We start from the raw sequence: 24809 nt of genomic DNA, 5'->3' as shown, positions 1-24809 counted from the left end.
CAAGCTTCCTGCAACATGGAAAAATTCAAAAGCAGATAAACATTCCATCTGGCAAAATTCCTAGTTCTTGGAGGTGACACTTCAGTGGCTGCATAACAGACCAGTGAGGTAAAGGAGCCACAAAGCCCTCTAACCCACAGGCCCTGCCTTGAAGGACTTGCTGTCTGTGAGGGGAGCAGGGCATTCCAGAACTAGGTGTGTCTGCTATGCCCCCACCTGCAGCCCCTTCTAAGCCTCCAATGCATGGCACCCATGCTTCAATTCATGCGACCTAGCTCCACCTCTTAGACAAGAGGTTGTCACCAGCCAAAGGCTGCCTCCTTACGGTCTGGCCACTGACCTTGACTTGGGGCCTAGCTGAGAAAGATGAGCTGAGCCAATCAGATTGGAGAAATTTGGAACTGGGACTCAGCAACCCAGTAGGTAGCAGTGAGATAAGCTGAAAGACCACATATGACATCAGGACTCATCTTTCTTAGGGGCCCGAACTATCTTTATCATACTTACTTTCCCTCTGCCTCTACCCCAAGTCCTCCTCCAGAAAACTCTGTGTTTAGAGGGAAGAGGGTGAGCGAAGGGTAGGAAGCTTACTCTGCGTCATCCTCAGTCTCCTGAACTATTTAGCCACTGTGAGTCATTTCCATTTCCCCTTGAAGGCTGAGATTTTGAAACTCAAAAGCTAGGCCAGGACTGCTTGTTTTTCTATTTATGCTGAGTCATCCTTTTCCTGAGACAACAGCTGTCCTGTTGGCTACGGAATGAAATGGTCAAGGTCAGGGATGGGGGTACTATGGAATATGAATTAGCATTTCAACATGTCATCCTGCAACACAAGGCTATGTGTGGCCAGGGGCCCCAAACACTAAAGAACAGGAAGGGAGAAAGTACCCCTCTGCCTCTTCCCAGGGTGTGGAGTGTGTGTGTTAGGGGAGCATCTACAGACTCTGTATCCCCAAATTCACTTTTTCTTGGTCCTTCTAGGCTGTCTTGGTCCTTGGGCCCCTCATGACCTGTCAGCTTTGTGCTAAAAGTCTGAACTATTAGCATAAAGTACATTTGTGTCTATTTCTATCAGAGTCCAGTACAGGAAACAGAAGCTGTGTGGGGATTTTAAGCAGGGAGAGAATTAACAGAAAATTAGGTACTTAAAAATCCATAGAAGTGCTGTAGGAATGGGCTCTGGGCTGGGCAACGAACAATCAGGCGCAACAACCCTGCTGAGCCAGCCACTAGGGGAGCTGCTGTCCTCAGCCAGCGGGGATTCCAGGCCCACAGCTGGGACATGGGGCTGCGGCTGCAATCCTGAGGTCTGGAAGCCACTGTCACCAGCATACCCAGATCTGGGCTCCCAAAAAGCTAGTGACTGGCCATAGGAACACTGCTGAAGGAAAAACCCTGTGCCATCAACAAACAGCCAAAGGACCAGGAAGCTGGTTCTATTTACTTCTGCCTTTCAGATCTCATGCAGGTACATCTGTTGCAGAGATGGGACATTGAGGCAATAGCAGGAAGTAGCATTTATTGGTACCAGCACCAGCTCAGTGGTTTCACATCCAAAGGCTGAGCTCCAATCACAGCAGGGCTTTCCTTTTTATACTTCCTCATAGTTACAGACAATTGCATGTTCTTTCCATATAAGGAAAGCGTATTTTGATTGGTTCGTGGGCCATAAGGGGACGTGAATAACTTTCACCTGTCCTAGGAAGTAGTTAGCCCGGGCCTCGCTACCACACATCCATTTAGCAGAACCTAATTTATAAACTAAAACCCTAGGTGCACAGGAGTCTGGGAAACATAGCTTTTCAGTTTCTGTTGCGCTAGAAGGAATAGAATGGATGCTGAGTCCAATCACGTATCTGAGAGCCCAATTCCGGATTCCCCAGAGACCCCATCTTTTACAGGAAGTGCAGGCTCATTGTTCTTGATTGAGGCCTGCCCTAGAGGAAGCTGTGTAAACACAGGAGGGTTTATCTGGCCACACAAGGTCAGGGCAGCAGACTGAAGAGCTAGGTACACATGTGTGTGTGTACATGCATGCACATACCTGTCTGGAGAAAAGAAGTGGAAGGCATCTTGGGGACTGGGAGACCAAGCCCAGCCCCACCCACGTTCTCATTGGCTGTCTGAGAACATTAGCAACCAAGGCAGTTAAAATTAAGTGTGGAAGTCAGAGGCAGGGGTGGACATCATAAATTCCCTAGTCTTTCTCAAGCCCTGAGTTATTAGAATCATTTTCGATAAGCTGAAGTCTCTGTCCCTCTCTGAATTACATTTGTTGGGGGTTCCAGCATCTCAAATTCAAAAGCAGGGTGCCCAGAGTGCCCCTCTCTTCAAAATGTAATTGTGACACAAATATCCTGACCACAGGTTTCCTGCAGTAAACTTCGCTGAGAGGGGGTACAGCAGCAGTGGAGCTCAGACCTCCAACAGTGGCTATCTTCGGGCTATAGGCCCAGGGCAGTAGCAAGAAGGCAAGAGATACCAGAGCCAGGAGCAATGCGGCCTCCAGGCTGTGGCCTCTTTTGCTGAAGCCCTCAGCAGAACTGCTTCCTCCCTGTATTTATTACATAAATTCTTCTGCTACCTCTCACAGCTCCCTGAGAAGATGAAGGAGCCACTGCTCCACAGGAGGAAAGCACAGTCCAGACTGAGTACCAGTTTCTGAAGGGCAGGGACAGCCCCCAGGAATGTAACCTGCTGTGAGGCAGACAAATTGTTATGAACAATGGAACCCTCATAGACAATTAGCAGATTTTTCATCAGAAACTCTGCAGGCCAGAAGAAAGTGGCACAAGACGTTTAAAGTTCTAAAAGAAAAAGCTTCCAACCTAAAATATTTTACCTGACAAAGTTATCATTCAAAATGGAGAGAGAAATATTTTTCCAAAGAAGCAAAATCTAAAGGAGTTCATCATCATTAAGCCAACCTTACAACAAATATGAGAGAAACTTCCTTAAACTGGAAAGAAAGGGTGCTAATTCGTAATAAGAAAACATATAAAAGTATAAAGCTCACTGGTAAAGGTACATTTATACAGGCATACCTTGAATATACTGTGCGTTCGGTTCCCGACAACCACAATAAAGTGAATAGACTTTAAATAGACAAAATAGACTTTAAAGCAAAGGCTTCAATGAAGAGAGTCATAAAAATATTTGGGCTGTTCCACTACGTATAAAAGTTATATTTCTACTATACTGTAGTCTATTGAGCGTGCAATAGCATTATGTCTAAAAAAATGTACATACCATAACTTAAAAATAATTTATGGTTAAAAAATTGCTAATAAACTTGATGCTGACAGATTTGCTCCAAGCAGGGTTGCCACAAACCTTCAATTTGTAAAAAATGCAGTATCTGCAAACCACAATAAAGCAAAGTGCAATAAAACAAGGTACACTTGTACTAAAGGTGTTGAATTAATCACTTATGTAGCTAGTATGAAGGTTAAAAAATAAAAGTAGTAAAAATAAGTACAACTACAATTATTAGTTAAGAGATATACAAGATAAAAAGATTTAAAGTGTGACATCAAAAATAAAAAAAAAACACGAAGAGAAAAGTAAAAGTATATAGCTTTAGAATGCATTCAAACTTAAGTTGTTATCAAGTTAAAATAAACTGTTATAAAGAACCACAAAGCAAAAACCTATAGTAGATACACAAAAGATAATGAAAAAGGAACCTAAACATACCACTAAAAAAGTCATCAAACCACCAAGAAAGAGAGCAAGAGAAAAAGAAACAGAGAACTAAAAAACAGACAGAAAACATTTAACAAAATGCCAATAAGTATATACCTATTAATAATTACTTTAAATGTAAATGGACCAAGTTTTCCAATCAAAAGACAAAGTGGCTGAATAAATTTTTTTTTTTAAAGACGCTGTCTACAAGAGATACACTTCAGATTTAAAGTCTCGCACAACTGAAAGTAAAGTGATGGAAAAAGATGCTCCATGCAAATGGAAACCAAAAGAAAGCTGGGGTAACTGTACTTATATTAGACAAAATAGACTTTAAAGCGAAGGTTGTAATAAGACACAAAGGAGGGCATTACATGATGATAAAGGGGTCAATCCAACAAGAGGAATAAAATTTATAAATATTTATGTACCCAACATAGGAGCACCTAAATATTTAAAGTAAATATTAACAGACCTCCCCCTGAAAAGACATAGACAGCAATACAATAATAGTAGTAGACCTAAATACTACCTTACATCAATGAATTGATTATCCAGACAAAAAAAATCAATAAGGGAGCATTGATCTTAAATGACACATTAGATTAGATGAACTATTCTATTGAACATTCTATCCAAAAGTAGAATACACATTTTTCTCAAGTGCACATGGAACATTCTCTAGAATAGATCATATGTTATGCCACAAAACAAGACTTAATACATTTAAGAAGACTGAAATCATATTAAGCAACTTTTCCAACCACAATAGTATAAAACTAGAAATCAATTACAACAGGAAACTAGGAAATTGACATATCTGTGGAAATTAGACAACATGCTACTAAACAATCAATGAGTTAATGAAGCAATCAAAGAGAAATTTTAAAAATATCTTGAAAAAAATGAAAATGGAAATACAACATACCAAAAATTATGTGATATGGCAAAAACAGTTCTAAAATAAAAGTTCATAGCAATAAATGCCACTGAAGAAACCAAGAACATCTCAAATAAGCAACCTTACTTTACACCTCAAGGAACTGCAAAACAAAACAAAACAAAACAAAAACAAAAAACAAACAACAACAGCAATAATAATGAAGCCCAAGGTTAGTAGAAGGAAGGAAATAAAAATGACCAGAGGAGAATAAAATAAAGACTAAAAAAGACAATATAAAAGATTAATGAAACTAAGAACTGGTTCTTTGAAAGATAAACAAAATTGACACAACTTTAGGTAGACTCACTAAGAAAAAAAAGAGCATACACACACACAATCAGAACTAAGAGAGGAGGTGTTACAACTAATGTTATAGACATTCAAAGATTAAAAAGAGACTACTAAGAACAATTATATGTCAACAAATTAGACAACCTAAAAGAAATGAACAAATTCCTAGAAACATATAACCTTCCAAAACTGAATCATGAGGAAATAGAAAATCTGAATAAACTGATTACTAGAAAGGAGATTGATTCAGCAATCAAAAACTTCCCAACAAAAAAAAGTTTAGGACCAGGTGACTTCACTGGTGAATTCTACCAAACATTCAAAGGAGAATTAACATCAATTCTTTTCAAACTCTTCCGAAGAGTAGAAAGGAAGAAACTCTTCCAAATTCATTTTATGAGGCCAGTGTAAACCTGATTGTAAAACCAGATAAGTATACCACAAGAACACAAAATTATTGGCTGATATTCCTAATGAACATAGATGCAAAAATCCTCAAAATATTAGCAAACCGAATTCAACTATACATTAAAAGGATTGTATACCATGATCAAGTGGGATTTACTCCAGGGATGCAAGGATGGTTCAACATCCATAAATCAGCCCATGCAATACATCACATTAACAAAATGAAGGATAAAAATCATATGATCATCTCAAAAGATACAAAAAAGCATTTGACAAAGTTTGACAAAATTCAACATTTATTTGTGATATAAAAAAGAAAACTCTCAACAAAATGGGTATAAAGGCAACTGACCTCAACCTAATAAAGGCAATATGGGACAAGCCCACAGCTGACATCAGCCTCAATGGTGAAAAGCTGAAAGTTTTTTTTTTCCAAAATCGGGAACAAGAAAAGGATGCTCATTATATTATTTTATTCTCCAAAGAGCAAATTATAAATTATAATATGGTGTTAAACTTGTAAAATATGTATTTATTTATCATTTTTGAGAATAGAGATCATTGGTCAAAAGTAAAAGACTGAACCAATAAAGAAAATGTTATCTGTGTAAGCTTTTCTCTTACAATTGGTATTCAGATTGGCTAAAGTTATTTGCTGTTTTTTTTCACTGACAGTATCTAGCATTAAGGGAGCGGTCCACAGAGATGTAGAATATGAACAGGAAATACAGCTGAGTAATTTAAATATTTATCATTTCTAGTTTTTTTGTTTTGCTTTGTGTTTCTGCAAGTTTGGGAGTTCTACGCTGTTTCTATTATTTGGTGGTCTCTCTAGAAATGTCAACGTAAAGTCCAAATTGAATCAGTATCTTTACCCAACTCTTGGCTAACACATGGATCGTAGAATGATTTAACACTTTACACTGTCAAATTTAAATAATTATTTTGAGGTATTTAACTATATATTACTTTTAAACTCTACTGGATAATCTTAGTATTGTTTTATTAGATTACATATTTTAGAACAGCCCACAATTTACCACTCTTTGTTCTTTGTTTCTCGTTTCATTCCAAGCTTTCTATCCGGAGCTATTTTCCTTCTGCCTGAAATACATTCTTTAGAAATTTTTCATTAAAATCTGCTAGTGGCAAGTGATCTTGATTTTTGTTCATCTAAAAATTTTTTCCTCATTCTCGAAAGATATAGTCACTGGGTATAAAATTCCAGCTGAGCAGTTATTTTCATTGGGGACAAGGAAAACATCGCTGCACTATATCTGATGTCCATTATTGCTGCTGAAAGTCAGCAGTTAGTCTAATTTTCACTCTGAAGATGTCTGCATTTTAATCCCTCTGGCTGCTTTTAAAATATTCCTTTTGTCATCCATGGCTGTGCCACCCTGAACAAGCCCGATCCCTCTGATCTCAGAAGCTAAGCAGGGGCGGGCCTGGTTAGTACTTGGATGGGAGACCACCTAGGAAGACCAGGTGCTATAGGTGTAAAAACATAAATAAAATGAAAAATAAGGGGTTGTAAGATGACAAGCTCCTTCCAATCTGTGACATCAACCAAGGGTTGCTTCACTTAAAAAAAAAACATAAAAAATCAAAAAATAAATATATATTCCTTTTGTCTTACATGTTCTATTATATTGTCAGAGTATGTCTAGTGTGTTTTCCTTTTTATTTATACTGCTTGGGATATTTTGAGTTTTTTCAATATGTGAATTGGTGTTTCATTGGTTCTAGAAGATATTTTCAGAAGAGGTGGCATATTTACCAATGCTTATAAAACATTCTTGGGCATCTTCAGTATCTGGTATTAGCATCTGAGTGCCTGCAGTATAGGTTCCGTTTTCACTACAGGGACAATTGACCAATTCTGCAGCTTCTAGCAATTGGTGATTGTAAGATACCCATATAGCAGGTTTTTCAGGCCACTGGGATGGCTCCTGGCTCCTGTTCGGAGGATGGTGCTTTAAAAACTAATGGCAACAAAATGGCCTTTCAGGTTAATGGCTGTTCTTTTTCGTGTTTGCCACACATGTTGCTGTGTAGATCAGAACATTGTGACCCTGTTAGTTTTGGGCAGTTTTATAACACAAATATTATCGATTTTTGATCCCTAAGATTCTATGTTTGAGATGGGAAAATGGATTGAAGACAATACTAAAAGACAACACAACTTCACACTTTCCATAGAAGCTGAGATCCAGAGATGCTTCTGGAGGTATTTATACAAAAGGTTATCTTTTACATAAGACTTCTTAACCTAGGGAACCCTTCATTACTACCCCTCTGTCAGTCTTAGAGATCATTTTTTTGGTGGGTTTGGAGGTAATATTAGGCCATATTTAGTGTTAATGGTATATTTACCAAAGATATTTTTCCTCTTTCTGGTCAGGATATACAGAAAGCTGATGTGTACCCTCCGCTGAACCTGTGCAGAGACCACTAGAAGGCACCTTATGGTCTTAAAGGCAGTAACCTGCTTTCTAGTGGAACTCAGTGTATCTCTACACGGATGTTACAGGAGCATTAAGATATTGGAAGTATGGCATTTTAAGGACATTTTCACTGAACTCTTTGGAGACTTTATCAGACTGCATTCTGAAAAGCTTCTGAGTGTCTGACTGGGTGTAAACTTCAAATCTGGAGGTCATATACAGAGAGGACTGTCAGTTTGTTCCCCCATGAGATCAACCTGAATCGGACCAAGTTTCCTGATTTCATTGTTGGTTGAATGATATTAAATTTGCAATTAAAATTGAATTTGAAATTATAGTCGCAATTTCTAAGACTTCTTGAGCAGGAAAACTGTAGAAAGTCTGAGTATATCTCTATAGTCTCCCAAGAAATTGTATATTTAGATTTCATGGGTGCTATTATAACAGATATCTGCCAGAGGTGTGCCAAAGATTACTGCATGCTGCAAATTTCTCCCGATGTTTCATTGCCTACTTGAACATTATTGAACTATCCAGAATTTTACAACTCACCTAGCAGTTTAAATCTTTATCATGGTAGTGACTGTCTTTAACTAATAGAGAGGACGACTAAAGGCACCCTTAGAAGCCTATCTAGGTAAACACTCCAGTGAATTGTTATATGGGATCACAACAAGGAGTTTGTTTCTGATGGTCTTAAGTCACGGCTATAAAACTATAAGTGGAGAGACAACAGTCAAGATTAATGGTATTGCAATTAGTATCAGCAATAGCACCAGAGGAAATATCGACAGTTAACAGAGTTTAGTGTTTGACTCCTGTTCTGGAAGGAAAATAAACAAATTGCTTTGTATTTGCCTAGATGGCAGAACTAATTGCCTATAGGACTGATTCTTATCACGCTTTTGTGTTTTTCAAAGCTTTGAAATTGTAAAAGCAACAGGATTCCTCACTTCTGGAGAGACTTAAAATTTCTAATAGTCTTTATGTTATCTTCTGCTGTGGTTACTAGAAAGCATTTTTCCTTTGGTTAAGAATGTAGCCATAATTTAGATAATTTTTGTTAGCTGTCTCCCTTGTTCTTAACAACCAGATCCCCCTGAAAACTTTTTCTTTAAGGTCAGGTCCCAAATTTGGAACTGTAGAGACTGACTGAGTACCTTTTGTACCCAGATCATCCTTAGCATCTCTAGATGGATAAGTAATAGCAACAGGTTTTGCTTCCTTACCTTGTTTGTGTAACCTATGTGGCCAAAATAGGAATTCCTGTAATAATTAGTGAATGTTCTCAATATTGCTCTATAATATTGAATTGCTTTGATAAGCACACCATGTAGGAATTAGGTGTCAAGACTAAGGGAGTAGTTCATTCTCTCCCTTGGAGAGAATAATTACTAGTGTTTACTTTTTTTTCATGGTAGAAATTTGTTCATCTATTAGAATGAACAATTAGCAAAATAACTATTCAAATATTTTATTATTTGTTTTGAATAAAACAAACAAAATTTCAGGCACAGACCTGAAATCACTGAGTAGTTGCTAGTGGAACACCAAAGCGAAATTTTGAAAAATAATCTAGCAAGGTTATTATTAATTTGTGCTAGATATAGAAGTAGATTCTTATCAAGAAACAACAAGTGTTGGCAAGGATGAGGAGAAAAGAAAACTGTCATGCACTGTTGGGAATGTAAATTGATGCGACCACTATAGAAAATAGTATGGAAGTTCCTCAAAAAATTAAAAATAGAACTACCTTATGACCCAACCATTCCACTTTAAGGTACTTATACAAAGAAATATAAAACACTAATTCGAAAAATAAATGCACTCCTATGTTCATTACAGCATTATTTACAATAGCCAAGATATGGAGGCAACCTAAGTGCCCATCAATAGACGAATGGATAAAGAAGAGTTGGTACATATCTACAATGGAATATTACTTGCCCATAAAAGGAATGAAATCTTACCATTTGTGACAACATGGATAGTCCTGGAAGGTATTATGCTATGTGAAATAAATCAAACAGAGAAAGACAAATACTATACAATCTCGCTTTTATGTGGAATCTAAATAATCAAATAAATGAGAAAAAAAACAGAAACAGACTCATAGGTGCAGGGAACAAGCTGATGATTGCCAGATGGAAGAAGGAGTTGGGGGTGGAGTGGAAAAGGTGAAGGGATTAAGAAGTACAAGTTGGTAGTTACAAACTAGTCATGGGGATATAAAGTAAAACAAAGGGAATCCTGTCAACAATATGGTATAACTATGCACGGTTCCGGGTGGGCACTAGACTAGGCAGGGGAATCACTTTGTTAATTATATAAATGTCTAAGCACTATGCTATATATCTGAAACTAATATAAAAAATATTTAATGTCAATTCTAATTGAAAAATTTTTTAAAGCAGGAGGAGGTGAAGGGGAATAAGTTCAAATTTCCAGGTACAAAACAAATGAGTCATGGGGGTGTAATGTACAGCATAGGGAACATAGTCAATAACATTGTGCTATCATTGTACGGTGTCAGATGTTTGCTGGACTTAAGGTGGTGATCACTTTTTTAGGCATATAAATGTTGAATATCTATGGTATACACCTAAAATGAATACGATATTATACATTAGCTATATTTTAATAAAAGTCTTAAAAAAAAAAAGAGGTGGATTTTTTGCCACAGCACAGTTAACACAAGGTCTGCATTAAAAGAAGAAAACTAAAACTCTGCCTACATTCAATATTAGTGGACAAGCCTATGAGAATTTTTTTTCCCCCTTAGATATAGAAACCAGTAATCTGCTTCTCACTTAAGTTCCACATTAATGATGGTAGCTTTCTGAAAACCATGGAGGATATTCCGAGACTATTTGGACTAAAGACAGGCATTTTCTGCTAACTGGGGCTTGCTGATAACTAAGAGCCTATTTTCTCCAGTGGTACTGTAACTTTTCAGGCTTACTACAAATGAGTCCCAGTCTGTGACAACTAGTAGGACTCAAGACATTCTGTAATGCTACAAATTGCAACCTGCCTGTTGTTCAATAAAATTCTGTGCTTCTGATTTTGTTTGTTTGTTCCCAAGAGAGGTAAGATGCGTTTTCCAATAAAAACCACCACCAACAAAAAACCTATGGTCCCCATGCATCGAGATCAGAAACTATAGAACTCCTATACTAATAACCATTTCTTTCAGAAACCAATTTAGCTGCCTTTTTCTCAGGAAATAAGCCCTAATTCGACACCTCTCCTACACAGTAGAGTTGAGCAAGATTTCTTTCCCTCTTGCTTTCAGTGAAGCAGTTCAGCCTGCAGATCACCTGTAGGATGGATGGTGTGAGTACAGATGCTACATTGTTTTATGAAAGTTATCTTTATATTGAATTAACATTGAAGCGAAGTGTGAGATACATGATATTTAAGGCAGCATTTTTATCACATATAAGTTGTACAACATACAGAATTTAAATCATAGTTGTTAGCCCACTCTTTTTAAAAATAAATTTGTATGATTTGTAAATTATGTCAAATTTACATGAACAAGTTTTGGTAGTGTTCTCTTTAGTTATATTTCAGTATGTTCTTCATATAAAATTACTTTTGTTTGCCATTCCTTTTATCCTAATCTAAGGTGAACTTCAGTTTGTCTTTACCAGATTAGCACACATCGCAACTAGTTTCTAGTAAATTATGATTTTTTCCTTGCCAAATTAAATGTGACATTCTCCTAGTGACAACTATACAACTGCTAATAGTACAGGATTATCATATCTAGGGACAATAGTGATTTCTTCCCAATCTCTCCCAAGAAATTTTGACCTTTCTACTTTAAAAGAAATATATTTTTTCAAAGTAAGTGAAATAAAATTTCTGTTCTATTTTTAGATGTTCTAATTTGTACTTAATATGCTGAAAAACCTGAAATAATAATTGAGAACAGATTGGATTTAGGAATTTGGAGGCCACTGTTCTCTCTAATAAGAAGGAGACATGTTATGGGTGCTGTTAATAAGATAAATGCAAAATTTGTCATTTCAGGAGAAGGGTTCACAATGGTGATGTGGGAATCTTGAAGGAACTAGAATTGCTACACCATAGCTGCCTCATATTATGTAAAATGCTGTCATTCGTTAAAAGGAGTAATCTAATTGATATACATATCCATGAATTAAAGTGATAAGAATAGTTTTAATGTAAGAACACTATTCTCTTCAGAAATTGAATGTGAGGTGGTATGCTGTACTGACTGAGCTTGTGAGCTTTGGAATCACAATCGCTTGGTTCAGTCTGGAGTGTCCCGTTTACTAGCCTTGTGTCCTTACAAAAGTTGTTTAACCTCCGTCATTTTATTCTCTCCATCTGTAGGGATAAAAAATGGTATCTATCTCACTGAGATGATGTGAGAATTAAATAAAAATATGATCTATAAAAAGCTCTTGTATAATTCTAGCTACAGAGTAAAATTGCTCGGTAATTTTACTCATTTTTTTTTATATTGAGGTATAATTGACATTTGACATTATATGAGTTTCAGGTGTACAACGTAATGATTTGATATTGGTATATATTATGAAATAATCAGCACAATAAGTTTAGTTAACATCTACCATACCACATAGTTACAATTTTTGTGTATGTGATGAGAACTTTTAAGATCTACTCTTAGCTTACATTACATCCTCATGACTTATTTATTTTGTAGCTGGAAGTCTGTATACTTTTTGACCATCTTCATCCATTTCACCCACTAAATTTTAGTCATTTTTACTGCTGAATAGTGAGTATTCTGTCACTAGAAATATGAAGTCATATAAAGAAGGACCGCTTATCTGAACTGCGATGAGTGTGAATTAATACAGAACTTTACATAGATAGCTGTTCTTTAAAGTCCATTTAGGATCTGAGATATTACATTTATATTAAAATAATGTATAACTATATGAAGTAGGATTATATGTTTTAAATTATATGATGACATTAAAGGAGGCAATTAAAAGTTTCTCCATATTGTTTGATTTCCTGAACACTCTATAATAATTTCATTAGCAAAATCTTCTTATATCTTTTCTTATAATAAAGCAAGAGAAGTTGAATAAATAAGAGGACATGTCCTCAACAAAATGAGAAAATCATAATAGGAACCAGGATCAAGGAATTGAATGGTGTTCTTTTCCACATAAAATATTAATTATTCTAAAGCAGAGCTGTTGTGCCAAAGGCTGACTTTGAGTCTTTTATCCATCTCTCAGTCCTCTACATACTTTGATTTGGAGAGTTTATCACATTGTTAATTTATGTGCTTTACAAAGGTACTTTCAAGACACTCCATATCGTATAGAGCGTCTTGGTATTCTGTGTATTCTGGAGGTGCCACTAAAATCAGTGACGGCATGAGGAGACGAACCTGAACAATCCTTTCACCCAGGTTAATTCATTTACCAACTTTCAATATCCCATTCATCAGAGACATCCCTCTCTGTAAAGAGGTACAGACCATACTCTCCAATCAATAGCTATAAGTTCGTCATACCATCAGTTAGCAGGGGATGCTGCTCCTCAAGGTGCCCATAGAATCACAGCATTTCCAGTATAGAGGCCTCAAAATATCACAGTGTCTTTATCTCAACTGTGAGAGGTTAAGTAATTTTCCAAAATCTGCAACACTAAGCCATGGTGCACTTAGGACAGATTGAAGGTCTCCTAGCTTGCAATCATCTTCCCTCCACCCCCTCAGCTCCTAACACACTCACTCATACATTTATCAGAACAGTTCTGTCTTCAAGTGAGAGAAAGAAATTCTCCTAATGAGCTCAAACTTGTGTGCACATCACTGACCAGCACAGAGCTGGCTCACAGTAGGGGCCGAAAAAATGTTTCAGATACAGTGGATCAAACTTTTAAAGTACTAAACTAAAGCAATCCTTCAGTGCAAGAAATTCTAAATTTCGAAAGAAGACCAGTAACTAATGATTCCGGTCACTTCTTTTGCTGATTAGTTCTGAAACACTGAGATTACCCAATCCAGGATTGAAGAAATGAGTTATTTGGTCGGCGTTCTTTGGGATGAGGTGAAGGAGAGTCCTAGTCCTTCACTAGTGAGATTTGCCTGCTCCCCTGCATCCTGTCCTCTCTGCTTTCCAGCATGGTGTGTCTGTGGTTCCCCAGAGGCTCCTGGATGGCAGCTCTGACAGTGATACTGAAGGTGCTGAGCCCTCCGTAGACTTGGGCCAGAGACACCTCATGTAAGTACACAGCTTGTGGGTTAGCTATTGGGGACGGGGTGGGTGGGGGGAGGGGATTAGCTTTGTCACCATGTCCAGGCCATGTCCCTTAGTAAACTGTGACATTTTCTTCAATGACCACCTATCTTTATTATTTGGATCCCCATTTCTTTCCAGAACAAAAGGAGCCTGGCTGTTTGCCCTCTGTGAGAGCTACACAAGGGGCTCCATATATAGGCCATTTCTTCTCAGCTCCCTCCCAATAAAACCTCTCCAGCCTTGCTTCCCGTGCCCTTGTGGAAAAGATTTAAAAATAACGATGTTAAAATAATTCTCCATCCAGCAGTTCCCTTTATTATGTTGAGTTATGCCAAAAACAGGGAAAGTTTCTCCAAAATTTTTATGTGAAATCAAAAGGAATTAGAAGCGTCTCTCCTCGAAAATCCTGTTATGGCCTCAACAGGATCTGTGATGGTGCCTCTCCCTAATACATGAGGATGTATCAAGAGGCCTCCCCAATTATCTCCTTTTCTTTCTCCCTGAAACCCAGTGTTCATAAAGCCTGTGTCCTCTGGAAGTTCTCTGACAGAAGTTGGGGTTAGTGCTCTCTATTCCTCCTGTGAAAAGCACCCTGCAGCTGAAGCAGAGATTCTTAGTACTTGGAATGACTATGGGGTACTCTTTGAAGCCTTAAAGAATTTAAGTCATCTGAAAACCTGGCCAGATTACTGTTTATTATGAATTTGTTTTGAAACTTTCTATACTATTGGTTTCTCCCCTTTCTCTGGGCTGAGCCCACAAGAAGAGATTCAACTAGTAGAGGATAAATTATATGCATTTCTGGTTTTTTTAGTAAAATATAATCAAGTATAAACAATTTCATAGATTAAAACTATACACATTGAGCAGGAGTATAGGAAGAGTGTGAAGGTTGCTTATATATACCCCATGCGACTGAAAGTCAGTAATCACATCGAGGTCTCCTGGAGCTGTGGCCCCAGATTTCACAGTGTCATTCATCGTGCCCTCTGTTTTCCTTAATTAGCCATGTCGTTACCTCCACTTCCAGTTCTTCCCTATATTTTCCCCAACTATATCATTATCATTCCTGAAAATCCCCAAAGTTTGCACAGCCCTCAGCACCATAATTGATCCATAAACAATGACATTTTCCCTCTTTCTTAAAGTTACTTTTTCCTTACTTGTGACGCTTCTTTCAACTAGTAGGAGGGAAAAGGGGAAGATTGTTTAAATTTCTCACAGGAAGTGGAATGGATATAATGTGTCATCAGAATGAGAGTGTTGGAGCTTGAAGCCCTCTTGCTTTCCAGGACCCTCACAATGAGCAAGTCCCAGAACTCTGGATTTACTCATTTAGAGTAAATGTTTATCTGAGCAACTGCTCTATACTGGGCTCTGTTCTAGGCTCAAAGAATCCTATTTGACTGTCATAGAAAATCCCCTGCTATTGTGGAACTTATCTAATGTCAGAGGAGAAAGACGATAACTCAGTAAACATTTAATAGATGTGCTGCTGAAGAGAGCACTCAATAAACATTTAAGAAAGAAAAAATTTCAAGGGATATTAATTGTCCTGAAAATAATATACTAGGGTTATGGAACAGAGAACCAGATTCACCTGACTTCATTTCAAATGTCTAGGGAGCTTTCCCTGAGAAAGTGACATTTAGAGATATTTGAGATATGAATGATGAGAAGAAGCCGGCCACGTGAAGATCTAAGAGGCACGCATTCTAGGGAATGGGGGAAAGGCTAAAGTGTGGGAAGATGTTTGCTATGTTTAAGAGACAGAAAGAAGGCCGAAGTGGCTGAAGAGCAGCAAATAAGTTGGGGAGCGGCACAGAAGCAGTCAGAGACGAAGACAGGCCCTGATGGCCATGGTAAGACATTTAACTTTTATTTGAAGGGATATGTGAAATTACTGGAGAGTTACAAGGAGAGTCAAGTTACATTTATTATTTAAAAATCATTCTAGCTGCCACATGCAGCTTGGATGGTAGGGGTTCACAAGTGGAGTCAGAGAGACCATTCAGAAGCATGGTCTCCAGGGAAGACATGCCTGCGGCTTCATTTAGTGTGGTAGTGATGAAGACAGTGGTAAAGATAAAGTGAACAAATTCAAGATAGATATTTGAACAACTTGGTAATGAATTAAGTGGGGGAGGCATAGAAAAACCAAGCTTATCCTTAAAGATTTTATCTTGAATGATTTGAATAAACTTGGTGGTGCTGTTTATTGAAATAGAAAAGACTGCAGAAGAAAATAATTAGAAGTGGGTGATTAGGAATAAATATTTTAAGTTTGAAATAACTTTTTGACATTTATATGGAGCTGTCAAGAGGTCAGTTGAATATAGAAGCCTGGAGTTCAGGGCTCAGCCAGGGCTGTAGGCATATATGTTGGTGTTATTGATGAATGTATTGTGTTAAATTCCAGGAAAGTGGAGAAGGTCACACAGAGAGGGACAGAAAGAGAGAGAGAGAGAGTAGCAGACAAGAGGAGGCCAAAGGCCAATGAGTTAGCAAAAGGGACTGAGAAGGGGTGCCAGTGGTATTCAGGAAAACCAAGAGAATGTGATGCATGTAAGTGAAGGAAAGTAAATTTTTCCAAGAGAAGGACGTGGCCAGGCGTGGTGAGAACCACTAAGTGGTGGGTGAACTAAGAACATGACAGAGCAGCGAGCACTGGGTTTGGTGGACTTGACATTTGCATCAGTGGAGTATAAAAGATGGAAACTGAGTTGGACCATTTGAAGAGAGATGGGAGCTTAAGAAGTAAAGGAGGGATTACAGATGACTCTTATGAGTAGCTGACTTCAGGGAAAGACTGCGTTCTGGGTTCAGGGAGTCAGCTGGACCTAAAGTATAAGACTAAATGAGCTTGAAGAGAAGCTGGTAGGTCTTGAGAACCAGAGATGTTCAGTTATCAGCCAGGAAGCACTACAGTGACTTTGTATGCAGTGGTAACTGGTTATGCAAAAAGCCATTAATTATACAACCAATACTTATTAATGACCTAGAATATATCAGTTATCACCTTAGGTAATGAGGATGGAGTGATGAACAAATCCATCAGCATGGAGCACCATAACATTTTGCAGGTACTACATACCAGACCTATAAATTTTAGTATGTAGTTCCCATAACTATCTTATCTGTAGCAATATTTATGGAATCAAAAACTCAAAGCATTTAAGTAACTTACCCAGTGTCACATAGTTAATGCTAGAAACCAGATTATAAATATCCGAGTATCCAAAAATTCCCTCTCTTCTATGTCAGTATTCTTCTTTTGTATTAGGTTCATTATTATACATAAACCAGTGTTTCTGCCCTTATGTGCTTAAATTGGTGATTAGCGATAAAATTAATTGAAGATGATTGCCAAATGATAATGAAGATATAATTTGCTTTAGGAAATTAGGAAATAGAAAGATCTTATGAATACGCATTCATAGGGATTATAAGAATTAAAACAGCAATATATTTATTGAGTGCTTGTTATATGATCGCCACTAGGAAAAATTACTATTTGATTTCATACTTAACAGTAGCCTATGAGGACTATACTATCATTAAACCTATTTTAGAGATTAAAAAATAGGCCCATGGACATCAAAATCTGACCCATGTGGAGGAGCTAATATTCAAATACAGAGTTTCAAATTTTCAATCTTGGACTTCTAACCACTACTAGTGAACAGTGGCTTGGTTGAGTCTTAATTATTGATAAAATTTTTGATATTCATATATGCCAGTGTGCCTTACTTAGGGTTGGGGATTTGTGGAGATGCATTTATTTGAAAAGTTCCAGATGGGCCCACACTATGTGCAGGCTATCATAGATATGTGTTGAAGAACTCAAAGAAGTATTAAATACACTTTTTCTTCTGAGATTTTATTAGGAAGTTGGCCTAGGGTTGCCAAATGAAATACAAGATGCCTAATTAAATCTGGATTTCAGAGAAACAGTAACTATCTGAAATCCAAATTTAACTGGGCATCCTTCATTTGCTATATCTGGCATCTTTAAGTCAGGCACATGAGCATGGACTAACAATGCCAACCATACAAACTATAGTGAACAGCAACTTCACACATTTCTATTTTTCAACTTTCTCATGTGTCGATAAGATAATAGAGAATTTGTGAATAGTAAAATAGCCCCCATATGACCAGAGTCCACTGCTCCCTGCCATCATTTCTAAGTAAAGGTCTCTATGCAAAGTCTGGGACCTGATTATTTTTTGTAAATTGTCTATATGAAAATGTCATCTTCTTTCAGTTTTACCTCTGCTGACAGGACGTGACTACAGAAGTGAAAGTTCTACACCTGGCCAAGGCTGGTTATTTGGTACTAACTGGCATTACTGAGATCAGAAGACAGAAATGAACACAGAGTTGGCTCACAGTAAGGGCCAAACAAAATGTTTCCGATACGAGTGGATTGGACCTTTAAAGCACTAAATTAAAAAAATCTTTTTAAGGCAAGAAATTCTAAATTTCAGAAGAGGTCTTTCATACTGAATCTCTCACCAGTAAGTAAGGATGCCAGTCACTTCTGATGCTGATTGGTTCTCCGAAGTCTCGGTGCCTATTACTTGGGATGTGGGCGGGGGTGAGCCTTAGTCCTCACTGAGAGAGACTGGCTGTGGGACGAGAGGCGTGAGCCCTGAGTGTCTTTTGGGCGAAGGCGCCCAGGAGGAGGTGGAGCCGGGGCCAACCCTCCTCCAGCTCCCGCTTGGGGGTCTGCAGCCAGCGCGCAAGGCGAGCGGATCCCGGAGGCTCGGGATCAGAGAGGTGCCCCTCGCAGGCGGGTGGAAGATGACCCGTCGGCGCTGCTGGGTGGAGGTGCCGGTGTCTGTCCCCTCCGCGATGGGCGGCGTCGCCGTCAGTCTGTCCCCGGGAGCCCGCCCGGGTGACCGCAGCGTTCCTGTTCCCACAGCACATTTCTTGTTTCTGGGGAAGGCCGAGTGTCATTTCTCCAACGGGACGGAGCAGGTGCGGTACCTGGCCAGATAGTTTTATAACGGGGAGGAGTTCGTGTGCTTCGACAGCGACGTGGGGGAGTTCCGCGCGGTGACCGGCAGGAGGCCTTCATGGAGCAGAAGCGGGCCGCGGTGCACGCCGTGTGCAGACTCAACTACGGGATTATTGACAGCTTCGCGGGGCAGCGGCGAGGTGAGCGCGGCGGGGGAGGGGAGCGCGCGCGTGTCGCCGGGGGGCGTGACTCAGTCGGGGGGACCCTGTAGCCCTGTAAACGAGGGGACGTGGGACCGTCGCTGTCGGGGACACTGTGTGTGATGTCCGGCGTGACCGTGAGGGGTGCGCCGCGCCGTGAGCTGGGACAGAGGGTGTGTGGTGGGGGGTGCGGCTGGGGTCTGAGCGCGGGAAGCGGGGGATGCAGGAGGGGGAGTCAGGCGACTATGGTGGCCGCTGTGGGGCAGCTGAGTGGCGGCGGCAGCGCAGGGGCTGAAGGTGGAGGAAGCTTGATGGTGGGGCGGGGGGAGGTCAGAGATGGGGGAAGGGAGGTTTACGGTGCTGTCTGGTTGGGCGAAGGTTTAGGGCAGCAAAGAGAGGTGTGCGGAGGAGAGTCACAACAGTCTGTCTTGCATGCATCTTTCTTGATTCCGAAACTCCTGGAGTAAAGGTGCTTGTGTTTATTGCATAAGCATTTCATTGAGAAAAAGTATCAGACTAATTTTTGAGGGATGGGAGGGAACCTCTAAGACACCTATGAGCTTTCTGAGGCTTCTTTTAGGCCGAGATTTCTTGCCTTTTTTCCTTTTAGTGTATATGTTTTTACACAGTTGGAATGATTGTGAAATCAGCTTTTCGATTTAGAATTTTGCTATTTCGCATACTGTTGTCACTATTTTTTTTAATGCTAATAGTATTTACATATCATTTGTCTTTATAATTGGAACAATTTATCTCACATTCCCCTTTGCTACATCTTCTTTTTGAAAATTTACATGCTTTTTATTTTTAATTTATATTTCTTTTATTTCTAAGGTTCTTGAACAATTTTCACATATTTATTGGCTACTTGTTACTACTCTAAGAATTATCTATTGTCTATTGCCTCTGGGGTCCTGGTGTTTCTCTCAATGATTTTATGGGTTCTTTATGCAGTAATATTGTTAACACTCTGCTGATATTTGATTCAGCATATTTCCAGTTCGTGGTTTGTATTAGGATTCAGTTCATTATTTTTCATGTTAGGAATTTAAACATATTTAATGAAACAGACCACAATATTGTTAGCAATGATTTACCATCAATCTTAAATCTACCATTTTATGGTATTTAAAACTGTCCCCCCCCCCCCCCAGGATTTCTCCTTTAAAAAAAAATTATTTATCAAGGCTCGTTATGTTGGGAATTGTCTCAGGCACTAAATATTCGTATTAATGAATCGCAGACCCTTCCCTGAACGCAAATATTAGCTTAAAAAGAGAGACAATTGTAAAATGATAATTCCAAAAACAGATATGCTTGTTTGCAAAGGAGAAGCATTGATCAGTTGAGTGCAAATATAAGACATTTTTTTTTAAATGAATGACTGTTTTTTGCTCCTTTTCTTCTCCTCCAGGACTCATGCTTTCCTGGAACTCAGAGTTAGAGAGTCACCTGTGCTTTTCTTGCTGCCCCGGGGTAGAACCATTTCTGTGGTGCTCTAAGCTGTGAGTGTAGCATTCCTAGGATATTATACTCTGTATCCCATCTTCTCCAAGCTGTTCCCTGATTTATCTGCACTACTGTGAATCATATTTTTTCACCGATTAAGGTTAATAAGTAGCCAACATATGTTGAAGGCTAAATTTCAGTTTTTGCTTTACATATTTTAGGTGCATTAGTCCTCACATAATCCTAAGAGGTAGCTTAGTATTTTATTTCCCTTTATAGGTGAGAAAGCTAAGGCACAGAGGAATGTTAAAACTCCCCCAGGATCAATCAGTAAGAGGATCTGAAGGCAGGCAGCCCTGCTCCAGAATTCATGCTTTTAATAATACACTATATGCCTTGCAAAGATGTATAAACACTTCGACAATAAATTACCATTTCACACTATGAGAAAAAAAAAAAACCCACAAACTTCCTAAACATCTCTCAAATCTAGTGGGACCGTGCTGCAAAGATTAGCTTTCAGGATCATGGCACTAACTCCTGTGCAGCCACATGGCCAGCCCTGAGGGAGGCTTGCCCAGGACTAGATCTGGGACTAGAGACTGAAGGTAGAAAAGCAGCCCACCAGAGAGACTTACTCTGTCTTCCTCACATATCTCGTCCACTTTTTCTCTCTTGATTGAGCCTACAGTATCCTGCAAAGGCCCAGCGCCTGCAGCACCACAACCTCCTGGTCTGCTCTGTGAACGGTTTCTATCCAGGCCATATTAAAGAAAGTGGTTGCAGAATGGCCAGCAAGAGGATGCTGGGGTCATCTCCACAGGCCTGATTCATAATGGAGACTGGACCTTCCAGATCCTGGTGATGCTGGAAACTGTTCCTCAGAGTGTAGAAGTCTACACCTGTCAAGTGCAGCACCCAAGCCAGACAAGTCCTATCTCAGTGGAATGGAGTGAGAAGCTTTCTGACTTCATAAATGCCTCACCCACCATGAGGGGATTTAGCTTACCCCCGAGTGTCAGGTTCTCTGTTCCCCAGACGATATTTTTACTTTCTCCATGTTCTCCTCTCCTTCAGCACAAGTCACTGTGATGAAGAGGTGAATGTAGAGGTGACAAGACAGTAGACTTGTGATAATTTCTATAAATACCTATAGCTTCTGGAGAAGCAATTATGACTAGAAAACAGAAAAGAGGTTGTCTCTATTTTAAGCCTTCCCATGAATCACAGGTCATGATTCTCCATTGGCCCTGGGCACCAGTCCCTCACCTCAGGTGGAGCTGGTACTTCTGCACTGTTGCTCTGAGTTGTTCATTGTCATCTGAGAAGAGGCACATCCTCTACAGTGTAGAGACCTTCCTGACATGAGCGACTCCAGTCTCTGCTCTGCCTTCTGTTAGCTCTGTTACCCTAGACGAGCTACTCAACCTTATTGAGTCCCAGCCTCCTCTTCCATCAGATGTTGAAGAAGTAGTCTTATTTTAGGGCTGTGATATTTAAAGGAGTTCAATGCCTGAACCTTGTATCTACTCAGTGTGATTTTTAAGTCTGTTTTCTAGAAATGGCTAATTGTTCTGGTTCTTCCAGGGTAGCCTTCTTCTCCCATTGTCAAAGCTCTCAATCCCAGAGTCTCAATTAAAGAATTTGGATTTGGGATAAAAATCACTAAAACTAGCTTCTCTCAGGAGCTCAATCTGAATTTGTACCGAGCAAGATGCTGAGTGGAGTCAGTGGCTTCGTTCTGGGTCTGCTCTTCCTTGTGGTGGGACTGTTCATCCACTTCAGGAATCAGAAAGGTAAGGAAGCTGTTGCAGTTGAGATTCCTCATAGACTTAATGGGGGAAGAAATATGACTTTGCTCAAGTTCTCTGCATGTCAGAGGCCTACCTAAAGCCTCTTTACCCTGGTCAATCTCAAATTTCCTGGAAATCCAGAAATAAACAGTCCATGGTTTGAAACATAAGGAGCTATGGTCTGTAGAGGTAAGCAAAGGGTTAACATGCACGGAGATCTTGGGTCAGGATCCTGGGGCAAATGGAAGAAGAGCCACTAAAACTAATGAAATGACACTAGATTTGTGTGACAGAAGCTTCATGGGTCACTGCTTTTGGTTTCTGCTCTCCTCTCCACTGTGGTAGCATGTGATATGAATTGTCATGTTAGAGAAATCTTAGGAGGGTGGTCTGGGGGCAAGGAACATTATGTTTTGGGACATATTTATTTTCATATCTTTATCATTTCTCTTCTCTTTCCCAGGACACTCTGAACTTCAGCCAACAGGAAATGCCATTTAATTCTCTTTTAGAGACATGTTCAGTTTCCCTAGAAAAGAATGTAGAGGTGACAAGACAGGAGACAGAAATAATGGGAAAGACTTTGGGTCTGACTTCTGATCAAGCAGTTTGCAGTAAAGCTGCTTCTCTCCACTTAAGAAAAGGCCTGCTCTCTAAAGCAGCTTTGGCTCAGGGAGATGTAAGAATTTTTTTTTTCTCTCCTTACTTCAGTGCTATAACATAAGGCCCTGATGGAGGGGAAAAGAAGATACTTGTTGTATTAGGTCTGGTTACAATACTCCTCTATCTTCTGCAGGACTCCTGAGCTGAAGTGAAAATGGCAACACTCAAGGAAGAAAGACTCTTCTGTCCTAGCTTCTTCACAGCATGAAAAGGTTTCCTGCTTGGCTATATTCACAAAGAGAGTGCTTCAGGATTTGGTTTGCATCTGGCCTAGTGACCCTGCAGAATATGTCCCTGATGGCTTCCTCCACCCTTGCTCTTGACCTGGAAGTTCCTAAGATTGATTGCAGTACCTTATCCTTATTCCTTCCTAGTTCCCTTGTATTCAACCCTTACTGCCTCTGTGCATCTGACCTTACATTCTGCACGTATTTCTTTATAAATTTTTTTTCTCAATTAAATATGAAGTGAAAATCATCTGCTTCATACAGCTTCAAGGACAAGAAATGGAAGGAAAAGGGAAAAGGAGGATTTCATCACAATAAAATAATTATTTACATTTATATTCCTGAATATTGGTCACATGTGGATCTGAAAGGTTTCCTTGTTTTCTTCCATACTTTTTCATGACTTTTCAGTATTCTGTAATTGGGCATGTTTTCCTGAGCTAGGAGTAAGCCCTTATGAACCCATGTCATGGTGGTCTCCTACATCTTTGTGTTCCCAAAGACAAACACACAGGTGCCTTCATACAAGAGAATACAGAAAGGGATCAACAAATATAAGAAATACAGATAACTTGTAAGGATAAGATGCTTCTACAATTTTTATAATCTTTAGTCTCTTTTTTACTGATCTTTAAAATAAAGTATCTAAACCTAGGTGCTTCTTAAAGTCCCCTTTTATTAGCTAATGGTGGGCTTCAACACTTCAATCTTTTTCTGTCTGTCAGATAAAAATCATTGCCATGCTGAATATTGGCTTGAGACGCACCCTTCCCCATAAACAGGTCTCAGAGGCCATTAGTACAAACGCTAAGAAAAAAGATGCACTTCTAAGGCCCTCTATGTTATACGACAAACTCACTATCTGTCAGGAAAATCCTTGGCATAAATCAGAGACTACTGGGAAACAAAAGGGAATGTGTGAATACACTAATGTACATACAAACAATGAAATGCTCTGCACTGGAATTAAAAATGAAAACATTCTGCTATGGAATAACCTCAAAAATGTGTTTGGAGCAAGGAACTGGAGGATTTCTACACAACATTTTGTTTAGTCAGATAGAGGAGAATAAGAATATATAGCTATACCCATTCATGTTATCTAACTAGCTAGTTAGCTACCAATCTGTAATCATTATATCTATTATCTATCTACTTACATTGGTAAAAAGAAACAACGGAAGGACTTTTTTTAATGGTTGTCTATAGGGTAAAATGAAGGAATAGGATGAAGGAAACTGGACTTTTCTAAATATATATCTTTTTTAATAGTTTTAATTTGATGGAATGCAAATATTTTACATAATAAAAGTTTCAGTCAAAAGTTTAAAAAGGTAATGCATAAAACCTAAAACCAACTACAATAATTGAAATAAACTGACGAAAAGTATATGGTGGGAAACAAGCTAACAAAGGCCTTCCCGTCCAAGATGGCAGTGTAGGAAAACCCTGAATTCACTTCCTCCCATGTCATATTA

At 39.0% G+C, this 24809-nt stretch overlaps 2 pseudogenes; both read left to right on the top strand.

Moving 5' to 3' along the window:
- The first annotated feature begins 6711 nt into the window (after positions 1 to 6711).
- LOC118605020 lies at positions 6712 to 6829 on the top strand (annotated as a pseudogene).
- Positions 6830 to 13918: 7089 nt separating this feature from the next.
- Positions 13919 to 23803, top strand: LOC107511939 (annotated as a pseudogene).
- Positions 23804 to 24809: the final 1006 nt, after the last annotated feature.

Source organism: Rousettus aegyptiacus, unplaced genomic scaffold (genome assembly GCF_014176215.1).
Source record: "Rousettus aegyptiacus isolate mRouAeg1 unplaced genomic scaffold, mRouAeg1.p scaffold_m13_p_1, whole genome shotgun sequence".
Taxonomy (NCBI): domain Eukaryota; kingdom Metazoa; phylum Chordata; class Mammalia; order Chiroptera; family Pteropodidae; genus Rousettus; species Rousettus aegyptiacus.
The sequence above is the reverse complement of the archived record's forward strand: the minus strand, read 5'-3'. Positions and strand labels throughout refer to the sequence as shown.